Source organism: Lissotriton helveticus, chromosome 1_2, assembly GCF_964261635.1.
Source record: "Lissotriton helveticus chromosome 1_2, aLisHel1.1, whole genome shotgun sequence".
NCBI classification, from domain to species: domain Eukaryota; kingdom Metazoa; phylum Chordata; class Amphibia; order Caudata; family Salamandridae; genus Lissotriton; species Lissotriton helveticus.
The window spans coordinates 46881432-46904589 of NC_136058.1; positions in this window are offsets into that span (position 1 = coordinate 46881432).

Consider the following 23158-nt stretch of genomic DNA (forward strand, 5'->3'; position numbering starts at 1 on the left):
AGCATATTCAGTGACCATTCTTAAATCTCAAGGTTTAAGTATAGGCAGTGCTTTGGTAAATATTGGAAGCTCTGTGGCATATATTGCATTGTCTTGAGTAAGAATATTATCCGGATTGTATTTGATTGATTTTGATGAGCAAAAGGTTAGTGCAGATGTAAATTGTGTAAAAGAGTACAATATGTTGAGAGGACTCTATTGTCATAGCTTAGGTGAATATCCTATTTATGAAAAATGTTTGATACGTACAAAACAAAAATATGATAAACATTTTAGCGAGGTTGCAAAGAAAAAAAAATTGAAAAGAATGATGCGTCTGGAAAGAAAATAGAAGGGAACACAGTTGCTAATATTGTAGGATAGCAGTTAGAAAATAGTAAAGGTATCAACTGCTATGCTAATGTAATCGTGAACTTTGTTTCTTTTTTAGAAAATCTACAGCATGCAATTATCGAAAATTGAGAGAAAAGATTTTGGTCTTTGTGACATTATACAGTTGAAAACTGATAAAACGAAAATCCATACTGCTTCTGATGTGCTGAATTTTCTGGATTTATGTTCCAGTTCATCACAATTTACACAGAATGTTCAGCAAAATGCTCAGGAATTTCTTATTTTTATGCTTGCAGTTTTAGAAGATGAAGGTATACAAATTGAAAATCTGTTTGAACTACGTTACAGATGGGATATAGATGTGTCAGCTTATCATTTTCATCTACCACTAAAATAGACACTGAACGATTCTTATATTTGACAATACCAGATTTGAAAACAGTGTCTTTCAACAATCTAGTGAAATCAGCTAATCAAGATATGGAATGTACTCAGTGCAAATGTTAAATGTTAAATGTTAAAAGATTTCTAAAGCGCATGGCTGCCCGTGAGCGTCCCAGCGCTGACAAAGGATACAGGCGAAAACATGAGGGAGAGATTACGGGTACAGCCATGTCTTTAGAGATTTACGAAATGGCAAAAGATTGGGTTGGGCCCGGAGATCGGAGGAGAGTGAATTCCATAATTTGGACGCATTATAGGAGAACCGCCGGCCTCCTGATCTTGCCTTTTTAATCCTGGGTGGCAGGGTTAGGTGGGCATTGGAGGATCGGAGGACTCTGGAAGTGGTGTATGGAACAATAAGATCTTTGAGAATGGGGGGGCGATTTCCCGTTGAGAATTTTGTGAGTTAGGCACATCGCCTTAAACTTCACTCTTTCCAGGACGGGTAACCAATGCAATGCTCTGATGGCCGGTTTGTCCGAGCAGCGGCTCTTGGTGTTGGTGAGGATCCGGGCGGCGACATTTTGTACTACCTGGAGTTTAGTTGTTACTTTCCCCGGTGCGCCAAGGTACAAGGCATTCCCGTAGTCCAGCCTAGACAAGATTAGGCCCTGGATAAGGAGTTTTCTTGACTGGAAAGGGAGCAACGGAAGGATCTTGCGGGAGGTGCGCAGGAGGCCGTAGCAGACTCCTGCTGTCTTCCTTGCTTGGGTGTGCATGGTGAGGTTTTGGTCCAGCCACAGCCCGAGGCTTTTGATCTCGGATTTGGGGGTTGGAGGCAAGCCCATACACGGGGGCCAAAGTGAGTCTGGGCGGAAGTGAGCCTGATTCCCCATCACCAGTATCTCTGTTTTGTCACTATTCCGTTTCAAATGCGACCTATCCATCCAGCTAACTATATCCCTCAGGCAGGAGTGCAAATCGATGGAAGGATTTTCCTGCTGGCTGAGAGAGACAACCAGCTGGGTGTCATCTGCATATGTCAGCAGTTTGATTCCAAGAGGGGTGACGATTTGTTCAAGAGGGGACATGTACACGTTAAAAAGTGTGGGGCTCAGTGAGGAGCCCTGAGGCACTCCACAACGTATGGGGGTCTCTTTGGAGATGTAGCTGCCTTCTATCACCTGGAAAGAATGGCAGTGAAGAAAAGATTTTAACCAAGACAGTGATCCCAATATCTTTTAGTCGCTGAGCTAGGATCTGGTGATTGACCGTGTCGACGGCCGCACTTAAATCCAGGAGGATCACTGCCACTGATCCTCCTGAGTCAATGATCTTCCTGGCCTCTTCGACGGCCGTCACCATCGCTGTTTCGGTGCCCTGGCCAGGGCGAAAGCCCGTTTGAGTAGGTCTAAGTAATTCATAGGAATCCAGGTAATTGGACAGCTGGCCATTGATACATTTTTCTGTCATTTTGCTTATGCAAGGAAGGAGAGAAATAGGCCTGAAATTGGTTAGATTTAGGGGGTCCAGGGTAGGTTTTTTAAGTAGGGCCCTAACCATCGCCTTCTTCCAGCTGGGAGGCACCGTTCCTTCTGCTAGAGAGGCGTTGATCAAATTTACCATCGGAACAAGGATGGTGGGTGCAGTCTGTTTTAGAATTTTATCTGGGGCCGGGTCACACGGGGAGCCACTCTTGAGTGATTGAAGGATGGGGGACAGAGTGTCCCCACTGATAGGGGTGAACGTGTCAAGTTCCATTTTGGAGTTCCGAGCCTGACTGGGAACCCAAGATAAGGAGTCCGTGGGGGAGAGCGGTGGGAGTTGTTGGAGTATATTTTGAATCTTGTGGTCGAAATAGGTGGCTAACTTGTTACAGTGATTTTCCGAGAGGTCGTTCAGACATTTAGGCTCCGGGGTTTTTAAGAGTTTTTTGACAATTTGAAAGGTCTCTCGAGACGAGCAGGATGCAGCAGTAATCTTTTCATGAAGAAAGGCTGATTGTGCAGTTTTTAGGGATTTTGTATAGTTAAGGATAGCCAGTCTATAATCTCTCTTGCTGTTCGGGTCAAAATCTTTCCGCCACACTCTTTCCGCCCTCTTACATAACTTTTTCATGTGGCAGACTTCATGGGTGAACCATGGGGAGGTAGGTTTTTTTCGGGGTTTTAAGTACGTTTTTTTAGGGAGGACAGTATTGAGAGAGTTTTCGATCCATGAAGAAAACTCGACATCCGCTATTGCTGGGTCATTTTCATAATTTGGCCTGGAGAGCTCTAAGGCCTGTTTCCAGTTACCAATATCCAGTTTCGACCCGGGGCGAGCCAATCTGCCGGGAGCTTGCTTGGGGGGAGGAATGGTCGGGATCCCCCAGCTAAAGGGGATAAGCAGATGGTCGGACCAGGGCAGTGGAATCGGTGTTCTTACTTTAAGACCAGAGATGTTACATAGAATGGGGTCAAGTAGGTGCCCGAGAATATGCGTGGGTTGATCGTTCTGTAGATGAAGGTGGTGGGTTGCCAGATCTAGAAGCATATCTGAGGTGATGGTATCGTTACAATTGTCAAAATGGATATTGAGATCCCCTAAAATTAAAAAATTGGGCAGGGAGCTGGTCATGGCAGTGGAGCATTCCAGCAGGGAGCTTCCGAACTGTCCCAGGGCCCCTGGTGGACGGTAGATAAGGATTCCAGACAGGGATTTACATGGGGACATTTGGATGCTAAAGTGCACATTTTCACAGTCCAAAAGGGGGCTATCGTGAAATCTACACACAAGATGGTCTTTGTAAATGATAGCTATCCCCCCTCCCCTTCCCTTGCCTCGGTCCAGATGTTGCAAAAGGAATCCATGAGGCAAGGCCTGAATAACATCAGGGTCAGAATCTGGGGCAAGCCACGTTTCCGTAAGAAACAGAATCTCACTAACAATTTACATTTAACTTAATGTTATTAGATGTCAAATGTTGTTTATACATATAATTACATTTTAAAAATTGAATTTTACTATTTGAAACGAAATTTTAAAATGCCAACACATTACTTCTCTAGTTGGTGCTCCTCTAGAAGCATGTGGATTGTTGGGCATGTTTGGGCAGAGATCTGCAATTTAGTAGGGCCATATTGATGATTGTCTGGAAGGCATGACTAGTTTGAAAGAGCAATGAGAACAGTGAGTGGGAGAGCTCTCCCCTGTGATGGAGTGGGTGCATAGAGGCAAGAGGGGCTGATTTAAATGAGACAGGAATTCTCTGGAGTAGGATAGCCTTGTCTGAGGGGGAGGATCCATAGTGCCTGGCCCTCGGCCCGTTCTGGCACGGACGGGCGCAGACGGGCTTACCTCTGGTGCACCTCCTGCGCCAGCGGCGCGCCCGCTGCGCTTGTCCGCTGCGCTTCCAGCTGGGAGAGAGTATTTTGTAGTGCGAGGGCCTAAATCGCCCATGACACTAGAGCGCCGACCAAACCTTCCCAAAATGGCGCCTGCAAAGCACTGTTTTGCCGGCCTAGTCCCGCGGTCCAGGAGACCCTAAATCGGCCACCGGTGGAGCGTGAGAGCTGGAGGAGTTACGAGGAAGTTGGCGGTAGGAGCTGGGTTATTTTAATAGACTGTGTCCAACTCACACAGCGTTCGAGTAAAATAGAGCAAAGTTAAAAGTGACACAAGAAATTACAGTTCTAGCAAATTTTTAAAAAAGAATAGCCCTGGGCTCCCGGCTTTCGCCTCAGGAGTCGCGAGTATCTGTCAAATCGGAAATATTGTCAACATTATAGAAAGATGTGGACTATATATTATTTTATTGCTGTAATGTTGTAGAGCATATGTAACAAAATTGTAATCCAAAATTAAAATTTTTGTGGCAGGTCAAGTGTCAATTTCAGGAAGAACATTCAAAACAGTGGTTATTATTTTCCACGATGGACCTACTTCAACATCTGGATACTATACTGTGTATTTTAAATGCAATACAGGATGGACACTATGTAATGATGCACATTTACACTTCAAATTTCGGTTGCCTAATGAATTACCAAATTCATATTTGATATTTTTGGTGACAAAATTCTGAGAGGATATCAACATGAATTACTGAGTATATTTTGGATATTTCCACTACAAATGATTTTAGATACATCATTCGCCCTATTGGATACATGTTGAATATGATTTTAGAATTCTATCTTGGATATCCTCATTGCAAATGTTTTCAGAAACATCATTCGGCCTATGGGGAAGGTGTGAGTAGGAATTAAAAAGTTTACATTGCATATACTCAATGGAAATAATTTCAGAAACATCATTCTGCCAATTGGGAAGATGTTGATAATTACGGTTTCAATAATTTATTCTGTTCTTTCATATTGCATTTGGAAAATTGTGTTCGTAAGAAGGCAGTCATATATTTGATCTTTGTATTAAATACTTTGCTACTAAGGATGTTTGTTTGTGAAATGTGTAAATACAAAGTTGAGTTTGTTGTAGATGTTTTGAAGAGAAATATTTTTTTTAACAATCTTATTGATTGTATTTTGTTGCCCGCTGTCATTTGATGATCAACATTGAAATCATTGTGTATGGTGAAATTCAATAGTATCTGAAAACAGCAAAAAAAAAATTGAATATGTGATGTAATTGTATACTTAGGTTGTGTTCCAAAAGCTATAAAATTGTATGTAATAACACAATTCTTTTCTTCTCTTTTATGGACCCTACTACTAAAGTTTAAACTATTTTAACTTACATTACAAAAAAAAGAAGTGAAAAATTTTTACTGTAAATTTCATATCTACTTGAAAACAGGTAAGATTAATTCTCCCAGGTACTACTCATGTAGTCTATCAAAGACACTGTCACTACCCGTTCACAACTCTAGTCACCCAGCTAGTACCATATACTAATCCAATCTCTCCGCTAATACCCAAGCACTTATAAATTCACCGTACACTCTCCTTGCAGTACTGTAATCATCCAGTCACTGCTCACGTACTCATACAATGGCTCAAGCACTAACACAAACACTGCTACAATTCTCCGTGCACTATCCATACTGACCTCTAACCATCTACATACTTCTGATTCACTCCTCTAAATACCCTGGTAGTACCCATGCACTCTAGCAATCACCCTGTCACTTCCCATGCATTTCTCCAATCAACCATCTAGCACAATGTACTTATCTAATCACTTTGCTAATACTGAAGCACTTATAAATACACCATGCACTCTCTTTACAGCACTGTAATCATCCAGATACTAGTCACATGCTTATTGAATGGTGCAGGCACTAATAAGCACTGCTACAATTCTCTGTGCAGTATCCATGCAAACCTCTAACCAGCTACATACTTCTGATTTACTCCTCTAAATACCCTGGTAGAACCCATGCAGTCTAGCAATTCTCCTGTCACTCACCATGCTGTTCTCCAATCACCCATGTAGCAGTATGAACCTATCCAATCACTCCGCCAATATGCAAGCACTTATTAATACACCATGCACTCTCTTTACAGCACTGTAGTCATCCAGTCACTGCTCATGTACTAATAAAATGGCCCAGGCACTAACACAAGCACTGCTACATTCCTCTGTGCACTGTCCATGCAGACCTCTCACCAGCTATAAATTACTGAGACACTCCTCTAAATACTCTGGTAGTACCCATGCACTCTAGCAACCCTCCTGTCAGTCCCCATGCACTTCTCCAATCACCCATTGATCACTATCTACTTATCAAATCACTCCGCCAATACTTAAGCACTTATTAATACACAATTCACTCTCTTTACAACACTGTAGTCATCCAGTCAAATCATCTACTCAGTACCCATGTACTCATGTAAAGACCCAATCACAAACACATGCACTGCTGGAATTGTCTATGCACTATTCATACAGTCCTCTAACCACTTACACACTTCTCATTCGCGCCTTCAAATCCCCTGGTATTACTCTTACAGCCCAGCAATCACCCTCTCAAATCCCATCCACTCCTCCACTTACCCAGCCAATACCATGTAGTAAACTATATACTCTTCCAATACCCAAAAACGTATAAATTCACCACACAGTCTCCTTGCAGTACTCTAATCATCCACTCAGTACCCATGTACTCATGTAAAGACCCCGTCAGAAACACATGCACTGCTGCAATCGTCTATGTACTACTCATGCAGTACTCTAACCACTTACACACTTTTCCTTCGCTCCTTCAAATCCCCTAGTACTACCCATGTACAAATGAAATCATGCAGGCACTACTTATACACTACTCTGTTCACCCATGCACTACTGATACACTCCTGGAATTATCCAGACACTTCATATACACTATGCTTTTACTCCTCCCATTATCTAGGCACCACCATCTGAGTTGCTCTCGGGCAAGTCGTTATGGATGAATTGTTTGAAGATGATTTAAATCAACGATGTGCCACATGAATATTTTTTTTGTGATCCCAGTGAAAGTACACGTTCACAAATTGAGCAAGTGACTTTCGTTGAATTAACCTTCTTTTCATCCTGGTGGAAAAGTTAAAAATGTCCACACCACACTCTCATATTTCTTTTTATGATCTTCTTCCAAATCTTCTTCTTCCTGTGGTGAAAGTTGCTCAGGTGGAGATGCAGCAGCCATTTTAAGATGGAGAAAAATAAACACCAAAAAGATGTAAACACACCTACTAGAGAAGAGCTATGTCTCCAAAGATGGTCCTGGAAGAATGAAAGAAAAAAGGGTCGGTTCCTACAACTTCTAGAATAAAAAGCCTGTAAATCAATCATAAACTTTCTTTTCAAGCCACATTGGCTTCATGAAGAGCGCGCGCAGTGGTGCAAAACTACATTTAAAAATAATATATCTTTAAAGTGGTAACAAATATATGACTTATATAATTCTGTTAAAACATCTCTTTATATAATATATATAATAAACTTGTAAAAACATACTTTTAAAAGGTTAAAATTTACAATCTATTCGCGCACCCAGCGCGACATTGCAACTCAGGTATGTGACATAGCACGGGCCAAAACCGTGCACCGTGCACGGAACGTGCACGACTAACCAATATATTGGTGAATTAATAAAAATTGTGCAGCGACCGAGACAGGTGTACGATAGGTGCACAAATGGTTTTACTTTAAAAAAAAACAAGATTAATTTAATTTTACAAAAAAAACATTTTAATTAACAAACAAAAGTTTTAAAAATATTTCTTGCAGATTATAGTTACATATTAGTATTTTTTTTAAATTATGAACTTTACAGAAAAACAAAAGGATACAGCTAAGTTATAGTTAGAAGTGAGCACTTAAAAAACCATTGAAATTCACTGAAAAAAGCACAGGCTTCAGGCACGTTATAGTTAGAAATTAGCATTTAAAAAACCATAGAAAATCACTGAAAAAAGCATAGGTTTCAGGCACGTATTGGTTAGAAATTAGCATTTAAAAAAACCATAGAAATTCACTGAAAAAAACATAGGCTGCAAGAACATTATAGTTAGTTGGACATTTCGGTCATACAAAACCATAGAAATTCCGGTGTTATAGTTAGTTGAGCTGACTATAACTCGCGACCCCACAATGAACCATTGACTGTGTGTTTCTGTAAAATGTAAATATGTTTTATATCTATGTATATATATATATATTCACTGAAAAAAACATAGGTTTCAGGAGCGTTATAGTTAGCTGGACATTTCAATCGTACAAAACCATTGAAATTCCCCCGTTATAGTTAGTTCAGCTAACTATAACTCACTCATGACATGGTCAGTGACATCACTCATGACATCACTGATGACATCCCAAATTACATCACTGATGACATCATGCTTGTGATAGAGTGGCTAGTTGGCCCTCTGGGACCCTCAGTATTGAAAGAGAATTAGTTGCCCAACGTACAACTCGCCACGGGGCGGGTTTGCACAATGGTGAATGAAGGGGGCATGGTCTGAGGTGCCATGTCTGCAAACACGCCCTGTGGCGCGTTTTAAGTTGGGGAATGAATTACTCCTCAATACTGAGGGTCTCTGGGGGACAACTAGCTCACCAGGTACCTCCAGTATGCGCCAGAGAGCTGCGTTGCAGAGAGGTGTCCAGACGCCACGCCCCTTTTTACAACACTCTGCAATGCAGCTCTGAGGCACTTACTGGAAATACCTGGTGGGCTAGTTGGCCCCCAGGGACCCTCAGGTATTAATTCCTCAACTTAAAACGTGACACAGGGTTTCATTGCACATATGTCACCTCAGGGCCCACCCCCTCCCTTCACCACTGTGCAAACGCGCCCTGTGGCATGTTTTATGTTGGGGGATTCACTCCCCTTGCTTACTGAGGGTCCCTGGGGTGCAACTAGTCCACCAGCTACCTCCATAAAGCGCCACAGAGCTGCGTTGCAGAGAGGTGTAAAAAGAGGCGTGGCCTCTGAACACCTCTCTGCAATGCACCACCCTGGCGCATACTGGAGGTTCCCGGTGAGCTAGTTTGACCCAGGGACCCCCATTATTCTAGGGGAATTCGTTCCCCATTTACAAACACGCCAGAGGGCGCGTTTGCAGAGTGCTGCAAGAAGGGGGCATGGCCTCCGCCGCGATAACAGTCTTTTCTTTTTTTTTCAGAAGGGGGGTGTAGCTCCCCCTTTTTTCTCATTTTTTGGCCCTGGGGACCCCATCCCCCAGGGCCTGGCCCCTAATTTATTTTTTACAATGAAAAATTCGGGAAGGGGGCCGTGTGGCCCCCTTCCTGATGCCATTATCGGCCCCGGGGACCCCATCCTGAGGCATGACCCTTTTATTTCATGTTTATCATATTGGAGGGGGGCTGCCTTGCCCCCCTCCTTAGGCCATTTATGGCCCCGGGGACCCCATCCCCCGGGGCCGGCCTTCGTTTATTTTATTTTTTTAATTTTAATATTTTGTATACATTTGGGGAGGGGGCAACATGGCCCCCCTCCCCGGCCAATAATAGCCCCGAGGACCCCATCCCCCTGGGCTGGCCCACTCTGTTGGGGCCATGGGGGTGTACCCAATCCCCCCACGGGCCCGCGGACTCCCCGTGTCCTGTGGGAGCCGGCATTGCTTTTCCACACGGGGAGCTCCTAAGATGCAGCTCCCTCTGCGGAAAAGCAATTTGCTTTGGTATACGGAAGAGAGAGCAGGAAATTGCTATGGCAGGGGGGGAGCCACGAGGCTCCCGCCCTGCCATAGCATAATACAGTGCCCCGGGGGTGAGCAGGGGCCTGCCCTGGGGGATGGCCGTCCCAAGGCCATAACAGGGCTCCAGGAAGAGGGCAGCGCAGCCCCCCTTCCACCATTCACAAAGCCCTGTGGAGGTGGTGGTCCCCGGGGCTGGGGGGTCTGTCACAGACCCCCCAATTGTAATGGGTGGCGGTCCCCGGGGCATGTGGGGGCTCGAGCCCCCCACACAGAATTTTTATTTTTTATTTTTATAATAAACACAAGCCCCGGGGGTGGTAGTCACCTGCTCTGTGGGGGGCCGTGAGGCCCCCTCATATATCGATATTAAGCCCTGGGGATGGTGGTCCCCGGGACTTGGGGGGCCTTTGAGCCCCCCCACACATTTAATTTCAAAGCCCCAGGGGGTGGCGGTCCCCGCTGCTGGGGGGGCTGTGAGCCCCCTGCCCAATTCTTTATAAAGCCCCGGGGGTGGCAGTCCCTGGGGCTGGGGGTCCCTTTGGGCCCCCCCACCCAAATCTAACATTGCCCCCGGGATTTGGCCCACCTGGGGGCTGAATACTAATGAAGCGCGGGAAGCAGCGCTTCTTTTTTTTATTATCGTCAGGATCCACGCACCCTGCGCGGATTTTGCAGACCTATTTTAAAAAAATACTTTTTTTGTGTTTCTACCCTGCCCCCTTTTTGCATTATGCAATTTTTTTTCTTTGCTTTCTTGTACCTCGGTTCTACCTGAGACAACACGCCAAGATGTATGGAAGAATGAGGCACTGTATAAGTGTCTGAATGGATGATTTAGTAGGTGTGTGACTGACTGATTAAGTGAGTGATTAATTGTGTCTTACTGAATGCATGGGTTAGTGACTAAACTGTGTGAATGTAAATATTAGTCTGTCAGTTGTGTAAGCAGCTGCATGGGTTGGTGAGTAGCTATATGAGTAAGTATATGGGTTAAACTTTTTCATGCAGGTTGCATTAACAACTAATACTGGTCAATAAAATATGAACCTATACTATTTAATGTATTTGAGTTCATCTATCCTACAATTTCTTGGCATGCTTTTACGATGCAGTAACTACAGCTTCCCACATATATTTTTCACATTTCTTTTTACGTTATCAGTGTACGTTTGTTCATTTTTACTCAAGATGTCTCATAATCGGTTTAAGTATTTATCACAGGATCTAGCTGCTTATCACCTGTATAACCATTACTGATCGGGGTCACCACCTCCCGCCAGGTCAAACTGGTCCAGGGGGAGCCACAGCAATTCGAGTGACCACCTCTTTACAGGTAATTTTGGACACGGCCTCCATTGATGAACTTTTTACCTACAAACAAATGTTTTCAGGTCCGTTAGGTCAGTAAGTCCAATTCATTACCGGTCATTACTAACACTGCTTACAGTTCAAAGCTTTGTCTATTAACCTATTACATTCTGGGTAATGTAGTCTCACTTTGGTTCTAATGGTCTAATTAAACTAATGCACTGCAACTATGGGGAACCTCACCATTATTCGTGGATAATTTGGCCACAGATGAATTAGAGTTAATCGCAAATTTGGATCTCTAAATTGTACCCTCCAACAGAAATGAAAACATTTGTAAACAATCAAGGAAAACGCAACATGGAAGTTGAAGAAAACACTGACCTAAGGGTTGAAAAATGTATGCCAACATAGAGACCATTCTTCAATACAAATTTCTAGTGTGAGTGATTGAAAGGAAGATGACAAGAACTCACGGACATGGACTCAGATATGATTCTTCTATTTATGATTTTGCCATATTCTTTTTATTTGATAGTTCTAGCCAATCACCATTGCCTGACCTGAAAAATGACATTTTCACCTATTAACTATTGTTATTTCAAGAGTTATCTCCATCCCAAGCAATTACCCCAGGTATATCTGATTAAGCCAGGTTCAGCCAGCCAACACATATCCACTTTGTGTTGGTTAACTGTGGTTTGAATGATAATCTAATTAGATCAGTGGTTTCTCTCAACTGCTGTCTATTATTATTACTTATTAAGGACAACAAGGGAACCCAAAGAAGTCGGCAAGGGACCTTGGGAGTCAATATTATTAAGGCAACAGTGGTCCCTTACAAGCATTAATACAAAAACAATGAATATAGACGCAGTTGTTTCTATATTGAAAATGACATACCCAGCCGGGTAGAGGTCTGATATTTACTTTTTCAGCAATGTCAAACATAATTTACAAACAGTATACACAGCTGGGCACAAGCCTGTACCCATCTTATCACACAATTAGACATCAGGGGAGGAAAGACATGTGAAGTTGGTTTTCTTCACATGTCTTTCCTCCCCTGATGTTTAATTGTGTGATAAGCTGACCACCGTTGCCTTAATAGTCTATTATTATTACATCACAGTGCACTGCATCATATCAGCCATGCAGAGTAGGTGACTTGACTGTCTTGGCCACTACACAGAGCACCACAAATCTAAAAAAATGAACTAACTTAGTGATAGATTAAACCGCAATGAAGATATCTGTCAACTAACTACAAGCAACCTGTTTTTGTTATATTGTGAGGCTCTGTTCACAGTCCATGCAGGCATGAATCAAAATAGTGTTATAGGAGAATGACAAGTTTATCTTTTCCCCCGATATTGTATAACTAGTAAACCTTGTGTACAATTCTAATGTGGCATCACAGGATCCTTTAAAGCATCATTCTTTTACTTATAAGCCGTAGTTTTTAAAACCACAAGTATAGACAGACAAATATGTTGGTTTAAATCCGTACGTCAGGCCCGCCATAATTATACACCACATGCCCATAAACCCTTTGACAAGTTATTCATCTATTCATCACAAAATATACATTCATTCATCCATGTTGTATACTTTCAATTTAGTCTTCATAGAAAAAGTCTGTATCCAAAGCATGCACTAGGCATATGTTACAGGCCCCTATTGATGTCAGATACTGTGGGAATACAAACTGAATCAAGAGAACCAGAACAAAAAACAATGTTTAATATTTTTTTGACTATATTCTATAATATGATAATGCAAAATATACAATAGCCTAACGTACTGTACATATTTTTACTGTACTTGTGTTTCATTGTTACCAGACTGTAGTATTTACCTTGTTTACTTTTGTGTGGGTTCTATGTTCTGCCGTGTTTCACTTTGTAAAGTTCTACTTGACTGTTCTTGCAGCAGTTGCTGGGGGACATTAACTCAGAAGGCACCCCCTGTTCTAGGGCTCCCTGTTTTATTTGATAATAAACTTGTTCTTTCTGCTACACCTTAGTGTGTGCATTTCTCAACATTGGTATATTCTGCACGTGGCAGTGGAAGTGATTAGGATTTCCCAGTTACTCCATGTAATGACCAACAGACATATTGCTATCATTGTGCGGCATGCTATAAAGGAGTTTACAATCCACTGCATTTTCACATTATACTGATTAATCCTGTAATTACTTCATCATTGAATAAGCAAGAAGAGATTAATTGGATATGCAATTCATAAATTAGAATTTGTTTCATGTATGTGACTCTCAATACCAGACTATATTGATAAAGAAATAAGTAATACTAAACAATAACATTAGTACCTGACGATTAGAGTTTTCTCTATACTGGTCTTTCTCAGTCATTAATAAATCAATTGGAATGAACAAGCAACTTAAGGAGACAAGTCATGATAAATATAGACTCGGTGAGGCTACAGGATAGCTAAAGAGGAGATGGGTTGTGGACAGCCCCCTCGGCCGTCACCTACCCAGCCGGTCCGTGGAGAGATTTTCCTTCATCTCTCTGTCGTACCTCCCTCCTTCCCCTTCACCCTTCCCCTCTACGCTCCATTCATTCTGTCCTCTGTGACTTCTAAATGTTGCTCTGTGGAAACCTAGCTACGGCTGATGTCCGGTGGAGCTACCTGATAGCTATTGAGATGATGGGCTGTTGACTTCCCCCTCGGCTGTCACCTACCCAGCCGGTCCTTGGGCAGATTTTTCCCTTTGTCTCTCATTTGTGTCTCCCCCTACCCTATTACCCTATCCCTTACCCTTCTACGCTCAAAGATCTTTATGTGTTTCGTGCAACTGATGTAACCTGTAACTGATGTAATTCTGGAATTCTGTGGAGTTCATGTAAAACGCTCTGAAACCTTAGGGTCAGACAGCTAAAGAGGATATTGGCTCTGGTATCTCCCTCGACCATCACCTTCCCAACTGGACATTCTGCATAGTTCCCCCTTGTCTCCCTGCTTTTGGCTCTTTCCTCCTTCCCCTCCCTCCCACGAACTCTCGCAATACAATTTATTTTTACTGTACTTTGCTATGCTATTGTAACTGATGTAACTTGTAATGCAATAATCCTAAATGTAAGGTGCTCTGATACGCCTTGGGGTCTGGTTTGCGCCATATAAAATATTAACAAACCTTAATATCCATGCCTTGGTCCATGGAGTGCCCCATAAGCCTCTGTGAGGGCCTACAAAATGTGTGTATTTTCTTTGTTGTGCAGTAAAGACATCACCAATTTTTATGCAAGTTTGTTTGGGCAGTTGCATGAAGTGCAACAGCCCCCAGAATGTTTTTATAACAACTCACCCAAGAAATGGAATCCCTGACCTCTGGAGAGGTTTGCTTAGTATTTAAACATTTAAAGTACTCCACTTGAGATGGAAATGTTTCTCTTATTTCTGGAGCATGGGAATTTCTATTGATTGGTTCAACAATTGCAGTCGATCTTTAGTAAAAGGGAAAGAAATACTTTGGGATACATGTTATTTGGGCCCATGCTTTGTTGAGTGATAATGCAAGTTTCACATTATAATGTATGTTAATTGATTGTTTGTAAACCCCCATTGACCTCAATGTTGAATAATAAGATAGTGTGCCCATTCATTTCAGTGGTGCTGCAATGGTAAAAAATAGCATTGCTGTTTTTACTAATTTAGTGCATCTCGTCCTTCTAGTTTGTTCTCCTTTTATGGAATGCACAGAAGGTATCCTGCATTAGTTGAAGTTACCTAACTGCAGGATTAAAGGGACTGACTCAGGAAGGTCCTTGAACCGGAGAATAAGGGGCATTTTTACAAACCCTTTGCACCACCAGGGCATCATTTTTTTGAATGCTTCGATGGGCACAGTTCAGGCCCATATCTACAAGGCCACGCAAATCTACCTTGCATGGCTTTTCGTGGCCTTGTAGATAAGGTGTAAGGCACTGCAGCGCATGTCAGTCCGTTGCCTTGCGGCATGGTGGTGTTGCTGTGGTATGTGTTGCTGTGGAATTTTGACAAAATGCCCCAGATTTACAACATAGTATGAATCTGGTGCAGCCCTGTTGTAAAGGAATCGAGGACCCTATTTAAATATTCCCAATGTTTGCCCTTATGTGGTTATATCAAATCATATCCTTATAAAGGCATAAGAATCATACCCATATTAAGTCATAGCCAATGCAGTCCAAATACGGCAAGGCTACTCCCATAGACTCCTAGAAAGCCCAACGTGTTCTTAAACAGAGCAAGCCTCCAGCAACCCGGGAATTCCCCCTGCTTCTGTATTGATTTGTCCTAGAACTCCTGGAGTCCTGAAAGAACTGCGAGTTCTTCGTGACGTCTTATGTCCAACCTTACGGCAAACTTGGCACCTTCCAGGTATAAATATACCAACATCTGCCCTAGCAAAACATACGGTGGTTTGGGGCAGATCGGCTATCTACTTGCCCTACGCCCTTCTGTAGCGAGTGCTGAAGGAAGCCGACCCTTAAACTGTAGCTCACTTACTCGTTCCCACGTACTAGGCTTAGGTTAGGTACACCGGGGTAGGCGTATCTTAGAAGCACCAGTTGAGTACGTTTAGTCATGATATTATCCATGTATATATTTTATCTATTTTAAACACTGTATGGCTTAGAAACCATACCATGCTTTTACAGTATTATTTCATAATACTCCTTTTACTGTACGCACTTTACTTTATGACAAGTATTGCAATTGTGGCAACTCACTTCTCTTGCATGAGAAAGAAGAATGTTCAATAAATAACCTCTTTTATTGAAAACGCTCGTCTCTCAGTTTCTCTGCACTTCTGGTGAAACTAAGCATGCGCGATTGACTGAGTAAAATAGTTATCTATTCTTTCCGCGACTCTGGAGATATTCTCCTTATTCTGGAGGGAGCAAACTTGTCATGTTTATGCGGTTGTCAGAAACTAATCCCTTCTTGTCTATTCAGGAAAGTTAACACCTTCTTGTTTACTCGAGAAAGTTTTTAGTGACCTCTGAGCTAGCTGGCATTCACAATTACGGCTAACATATTCAATAGAGACCTAGTCGGCCTCAGTCCTACGTCTAAACTATTGTTTATGTTATTCCAATGCGCAGAGCCTATTAGGAATATAGGAACTACACTACATGGTGCCCAACGTTTGGTAAGGCGATAATTTAACGCTAGATACTAGAGTAACTCAGTCGTGCTTTTCACACAGACCCCTTTTTCCCGTAAAAACTCCAATAGACGTCTGGAGTGGGTGAAAAGGTTAATATCCGCCAAAACCTAGTAGGATGAGAATCCTATGAATTAGTTTTTGGTTTAGTCAACGTTGAAGGAGACAGAGTTCAAAATTTTGTGCACCTAATCTTTGTTTCCTTGAAACCTGCTCTGCAAACTTTCAGTCAGTAAAATGACGGGAAGTGACGATGAAAGAGATGCTTTTGGCAGCTCAACTTTTAGCGGAGGACACAAGTATCCGGCAAGAGGACCCGGATGCTATAATCATCCCAGTCAATGTAAGGAAGAGTGTAACTTAAAAACTTATAAATAATGGAGGATCATCAAGAGGTGGTACAGTCATATTTGTGGTAGAGGCCCATGAATATCGGCAGACTGAGGTATTCTATTCCTGGGTACATTTTATGGCAGCAAATGCTGTGATACGCGATTTCCACTACTACAAAGCAGAGGAATCTCCAGCGGAATATGTTCCTTTCGAGTACGTTGAAATTCCACTAACCTACCAAGAGCATCAGCTCTGGTTTAATGGCGCCCTAAAACATCAAAATCACGTTACCAGGCTCGGTCCACTAGGTAGACCAGGAGCCACATGGCCGGTTCTAGCCGGCTATACACCACATCCTGACATTGAAGGAATGTCAAACGGAGAACTTTTAGTTCAGCTAAAACAACTACTTAAAATACATAGGCAATTGGTCCAATATGTCATGCAGACTTTAACAGTCCAACCAGAAATAAAAATTCCACAGCACATCTCTCACCAGGGCAACACAAATAAAATTACACCACAGACTATACAATCAGTCATTGGCAAATTACCCGCAAAACGGGAAAAAATTCTGTTCTGGTTAGCTCAAAAAATTACTTAAATAGAGGCAATATTTCCTGATACTACACCTAATGAGAAACACAGAATTCTGACAATCTGTCTACCAATGGGGATCGCACCACATGTGGAGGACTGTGACACTTGGGGAACCGTTTTTGTTTCAATTTACACAAAAACACATGGTGTTCCGTCTATGGCGGTTATACCAGACGTACTAAGACAAATTCAAAATGATTACGGTCCAGAGCCTGCTTTAAATCTAGGTATGAAATTACTGAAAGACTTTAAGCAAGTCTCGGCTATACTATTAGCCAACATAAAAGGAAAAGCAGCATCTGTGGTGATCCGCCAAAAATTGAAAGAAACAGATATAGCAGAACAACCTTTTGAACTTGCCAGAATAATTGAAAAATCCTATGAAGAATTAGGTAGAGATAGTTTGGGTGGGAAACCACTAAAACCACAACTAACTGAAAATCCTGAAAAAAGCTTTATTAAGAATAATCTCATTTCTCCAAAAAAGAAGTGGGAGGGTAATAAACAAACCTCTCCCAGAGGAAGGTCTCCCCAACGGAGAAATAAATCTCCTGGACAAGGGGAGAGGTCTTCACAACGGGAGCCCTCTGAAAACAGATACAACCTTAGAAATAGGGATAATTTAAGAAAACCTGAGAGATATCAAGATAATGATACACGTCCCTCTCGATCTTTTCAGACTTCCGCACAGAAATCGGAAAGAAGAGGATGGTCAGAACATAAAGAAGAGCGCGTCAAGTCCAAAGACAAGGAACCTGCTCATCAAAGTAAAAATTTACAGTTTCCCAAAAAGAAGGTAGCCAGTATTAAAATAAAACATGCCGGGGATTCTGAGAACACAACTCAAGAATGGAGAATGGGCCCAGATAATGCTAGACAGCGCAGCAGAAGTGACCATAGCTCGCAAGATCCTGATGAATCTTCTGGAGACAGTGGACACGCATGAATACATTCAACTGGAAACTGCAGACACCAGAGTTAGTGTACCCCATAAATTATATGAAATAACATTACGTATGGAAGGGGACAAAACTAGGAAAATAAGAGGTCTCTTTTGGGAGAATCTATCTAAAGGCTATGATATCCTTCTAGCAGAGAAAGCCTGGCCACCAGAGTTTGTCAGGGAGTGCCCACATGGAGAAGAAATGATTATGCCTGTCTTCTCAAATCACATTCCAATTCATAAAAAATACACATATGCTAGAAAATGGGCAGTGGCCCAAGCCCCTGCATTATATAAAAATCATGTAGGATGGGATGAGCATTCTCCTCACAATAAAATTAAGTAAAAAAATCAACCTACTGCACAGAGACTGTATCCTGTTAAGCAAGAAGCTAAAAAACAAGTCAGGGAGATCTTAGATCAACTTGAATACCAGGGGGTGATTGAAACATGCACCTCACAAATGAACAACCCTTTGTTTCCTGTCTCCAAACCAGACGATTCATATCGTCTAGTTTTGGATTACAGAGACCTAAACTCTTGTTGCAAAACATTTGCAGTACAAAACTCACACAGTGCAGCACTAATGAATAACAGTGTGCGCAAAAAAATATAAAATGACATTAGATATTTCAAATGGTTTCTTCTGTCAAAACATTGCACCAGATAGCAGGTACTTGACTGCTTTCTCCAGTATGGGGGCCCAAAGGCAACTATGTCGTCCCCCCCGGGGATTCAAGAACAGCCCAGGATTATTTTCAGCCAGGGTAACAGAAATACTACAAAGTATGATGATGAGGCATTATCTTATGACGATGACCTGGAGACACACTTGAAAAGAGTGAACACCATAATACTTGGGTTGGCATCTGAAAGGTACAACTTCAACTTTAAAAAGTCACAAATTTCCCACCTCACTGTCCTATTTTTAGGATATGAGTTATCAAGTGAAGGTAAAAGCCTAGCAGACAACTTCTTAGAGAAGTGTGCAGACGTCCACAGGGAAAAATGCGATCCCATAAATATTAAGACGAGATTCATTTGGATGTGGCCCCAGCGCTCAGCTGACGCCAGGACTGTTGTAAAAGATTTGCGAGTCTTTATCGGCACATACGCAATTGGCATGCTACATTCTGACCAGGGTCCTGAGTTTAGCTCTCGAGCTTTCAAGGAGGCCATGGCCAGCTTGGGCGGTGCATTGCGGTACTCTAGTCCATTCCATCCCGAGGGAAATGCGGTAGTGGAAAGAAAGCAATCTATAACAGCGAGGGTATTAGGTTCGGGTGATGGGGTGGGTCAAACATCTAATAAGTGTCCAACGTAGTCTTAATAATCTGCCAAGACATTCTCTGGGTGGAATCACTCTGTATGAACTTTTGTTTGGTACTAGAATGATCATCAAAGATCTCGATTGTCAGACTTCAGTGGTGGAACAAAAAACCTTTGGTATCAAAGATCGTTTGGCTGTTTTACAGGACTTAAATCAAACAAGAAGAAGTCTAAGTAACACAAAGCTAAAGCCAACGGCCACTGAAGAAAAACCACCTGTGCAGCAAGACCTGTCTGGATTCCAGAGATTGGGGATCTGGTCAGAGAAAAGATTGTGGTGAAGAAGGAATTTGGGCCTTCTTACAGAAAAGCAGTACCTGTCTTATCTATCAGCGGAACAAGATCAGTAGTACTACCGTCTCTTGCTGGTAAAAAGGAGAACAGAGTTGTATCAATCGACCTGGTAAAACCACAATCATGTGGCCAATAATAAATAGTAGGCCCAGTGGACTCCCAAGAAGTAGCAGAAGACCAAACCTTGCTACAATTCAAGAGGTTCAAACTGAGAGACTAATCACATTTGATAAAACTTCAGTGAATAAAGAAGGACTATGCAAGAAAGACATGGAACTTGTGCCTCTTGAAACCCAAATTGCAACAGTTCATCAAGAAACACCAATCTACAATGATGTAGCCTCTGACTATACAATTCCAAAGATTAATGAAAATCCGGAAGCAATTCCAACAATTGACAGCACTGCATCTGGCTACTTCATCAATTTTGATGACTTTTCTGAAGATGAAGAAAAGCCAGCAAATAAAACTTTCAAAGAAAAAACAACTGAACTCTTTCATCTTCTTGGAGAAACATATCTGATTTCACCGTGAATTGAATTGTGGATTGTGTTAGGTGTACTTTTCCTCCTACTCTGGCTCATTTTGGTTTTAAGCTTGGGAAAATGTATTGATGGAAAATACAGTACAATGGACACAGCAAGTCAGAACATCAACTTGGTTCTAAAGCCTCACAGATCCTCTCACATTGAAAAAAGAGAACTATCATCAGTAAACATCACAGCCATTCCCATACCTGGTGGTGTAGCATGGGACGCCACTGATTACGACATCTATGGCCCGGTTGAACTCTTGAAATATCTACACTAGTTCAAGGTTTCATTAAGTGACTTTGTATCACCTAGTACTTTCTCTGATGATTGGGACTTTGAAAATATTAATAATATGATGTCAGATTTAGAAATGTCAGCAAAATTTACAGAACATGATTATTTAGAAGGTTCATCAAATTATGAAGAAATGTATTTTTTTAATCATTATGGGCATCACTATTTGCATAAATCTGCTAATCCTAGAAATGTTTTCACTTATAATCAATGGGAACATTGTCCAACACCGCCAAAAAGCAGCTCAAATTTTTTTGGGGGAGAAATTCCCATACTTCTCAGGGTTTAATACAACTGATCCAGAAACGTTTTATTTTAAAATGGTGAATAAGACAGGAATGAAACACATGTTGACAAATACTAAATTGATATATTCTACAACATTTTATGAAAAATTGTCTACTTTTGGTTTTACATTTTGGAAAAACAATATTGAGACAAAAACTGTCTGGGACAAGGTTTAGAATCATTATTCAGAGCCTGCATGATCCCATAACAAATAATAATCCTGAATGACACCATTCAACAAACGACCTGTCTTGGCATAGCCAGGATAAAAGACTTAAATAAAACGTCTATACCAAAGCCCATACCTGATAGTAATAGCTCTACAGATGTGGAAATAGACCTATCACATATTTTACACCAAAACAGAACTAATCCTGATTGGAGAAAATGGTTGATCTGGTCCACAGACACTAATAACTGTCAAGATAGATTCCTGAACAGCAAACAGGGGTTCAAACAGAACACGCCAGACCCAAGATATTCCCAGAGACAACATCCAGGGATAATAACAACATGCAGTGTAGGAAAACTATGCCTCGAATGGCTACAGAAATCTACACTACCTGAAATTAAGCAACACTTGACTTTAATTAAAGAAGGTGCTGACTTGCGAGATTTCTTATTGGGACCTCGCAAACAGCGCTAAAAATGTTTCATATATGTCGGTATATACGCTGCCTACAATGAAGCTTGGAAAGTAATGCAAATTGAAACTGCTGGAAAAATACGAGATTTTGATCGTATTAATTTGGAAAAATCACTGTCTGTAGCGGACAATGGGTTAACGACTCTGTCCTCCAGAATGTATTCACTGGACATCATTGTATCATCTGCTATTGATATAATAGAACAGGATATGCTAATGTTACAACATGGCCAGTCCCAATTACGTTCTATTGTACAGTTAGGCTGGACGTTACAAAACCTCCGTTCAGGCTACGTGCCATGGCGTCTAATCAACACAATGTCATTATTTTGTATCTTTAACCTTACTGATAAACAAATCTCTTTGGCACAAAAAGGAGCAGACTATACGGTGCTGAGCATTGAAAAACTAGAAAGATTGCCATTGACAGTCTCCGAAAGACCTGACATTGAATGGATAATACATGGCACCATTACAATTCCGATAACAACTTTTCATTTTTAATATTGCCAAAAGCACATACCAGCAGGCCTGTATGAAAGTTTGGGTAAAGGTTACATCAAGTCAACCTGGAATCTACCTTATACACATAGATGGTACAGTGGGGCAAAAAAATAGGTGTTTCTTAGTGGTTACAACTGTAAAAATTCCCTGAGCGGCACACTTCTGTGTCAAGGAATTAACTTACATGGAGCCTGCGAAGGTTCATCAAATAACTTTTCATGCCACCTGCACGGCACCCCTACTACACAAATAGAGCCATTTTTAAGACAACTTTTCAACGACAGTTACGTTATAATAAGTGACCGCAGCTGTTGTGGCATGGTGCCAGGAAGGGCCTATCTCGTCAGTGTAACTTCCATGGACACTTGCTGTATTCAAGTATTGTATCCAAACAGCAAACCAGACAAGGAGGCAACGATATGGCCTTCTCTGAATATCTCTTCTATTCGAATTGATACTATAAGCAGAATGAAATCCATTCTTTTACAAACAACTGTGCCATTAACCTCGTCTAGAGAAACGTATGATCTGCAATTTGCAAGGACAGCAGCAGAGATACATGCATTATTATCAACAAATTGCCCCGTACATTTTCTAGAAATGTTAAGTCAAATCTTAAACATGTCTGATACCAGTGGCATCGCACATATATTTAAGACAATTTTTTCAGGACTGTTAGCACCCTTTGAAGCAGTCCTGAGCATCTTCCCGAATTTCGTGCACTCTGTGTTCGGCGGCGTGCCTCTCATCTTGGGACTCGTAGCAGGAATCTTATTTTTGTTCCTTCTGCTCCGATATGGCAAGACCAGTCACAGACAAAACTCAGGCAACAATGGAAGAAACGCTCCTAGCAATGAGATACCGAGACCGGATTACTAAAGTCCTCGGCTTGTCTCGGCTAAGGGATCTGAATACTACCTGGTTTCTTTCATTCGGACCAATCTGGCAAGATTGCATCCTACCTGTTCTATGATGCCTGCTCTGCCGGAGAAGAATGCGTGTTAGATGTCTGTCTCACACTCCCATCAGCAGTACCTATG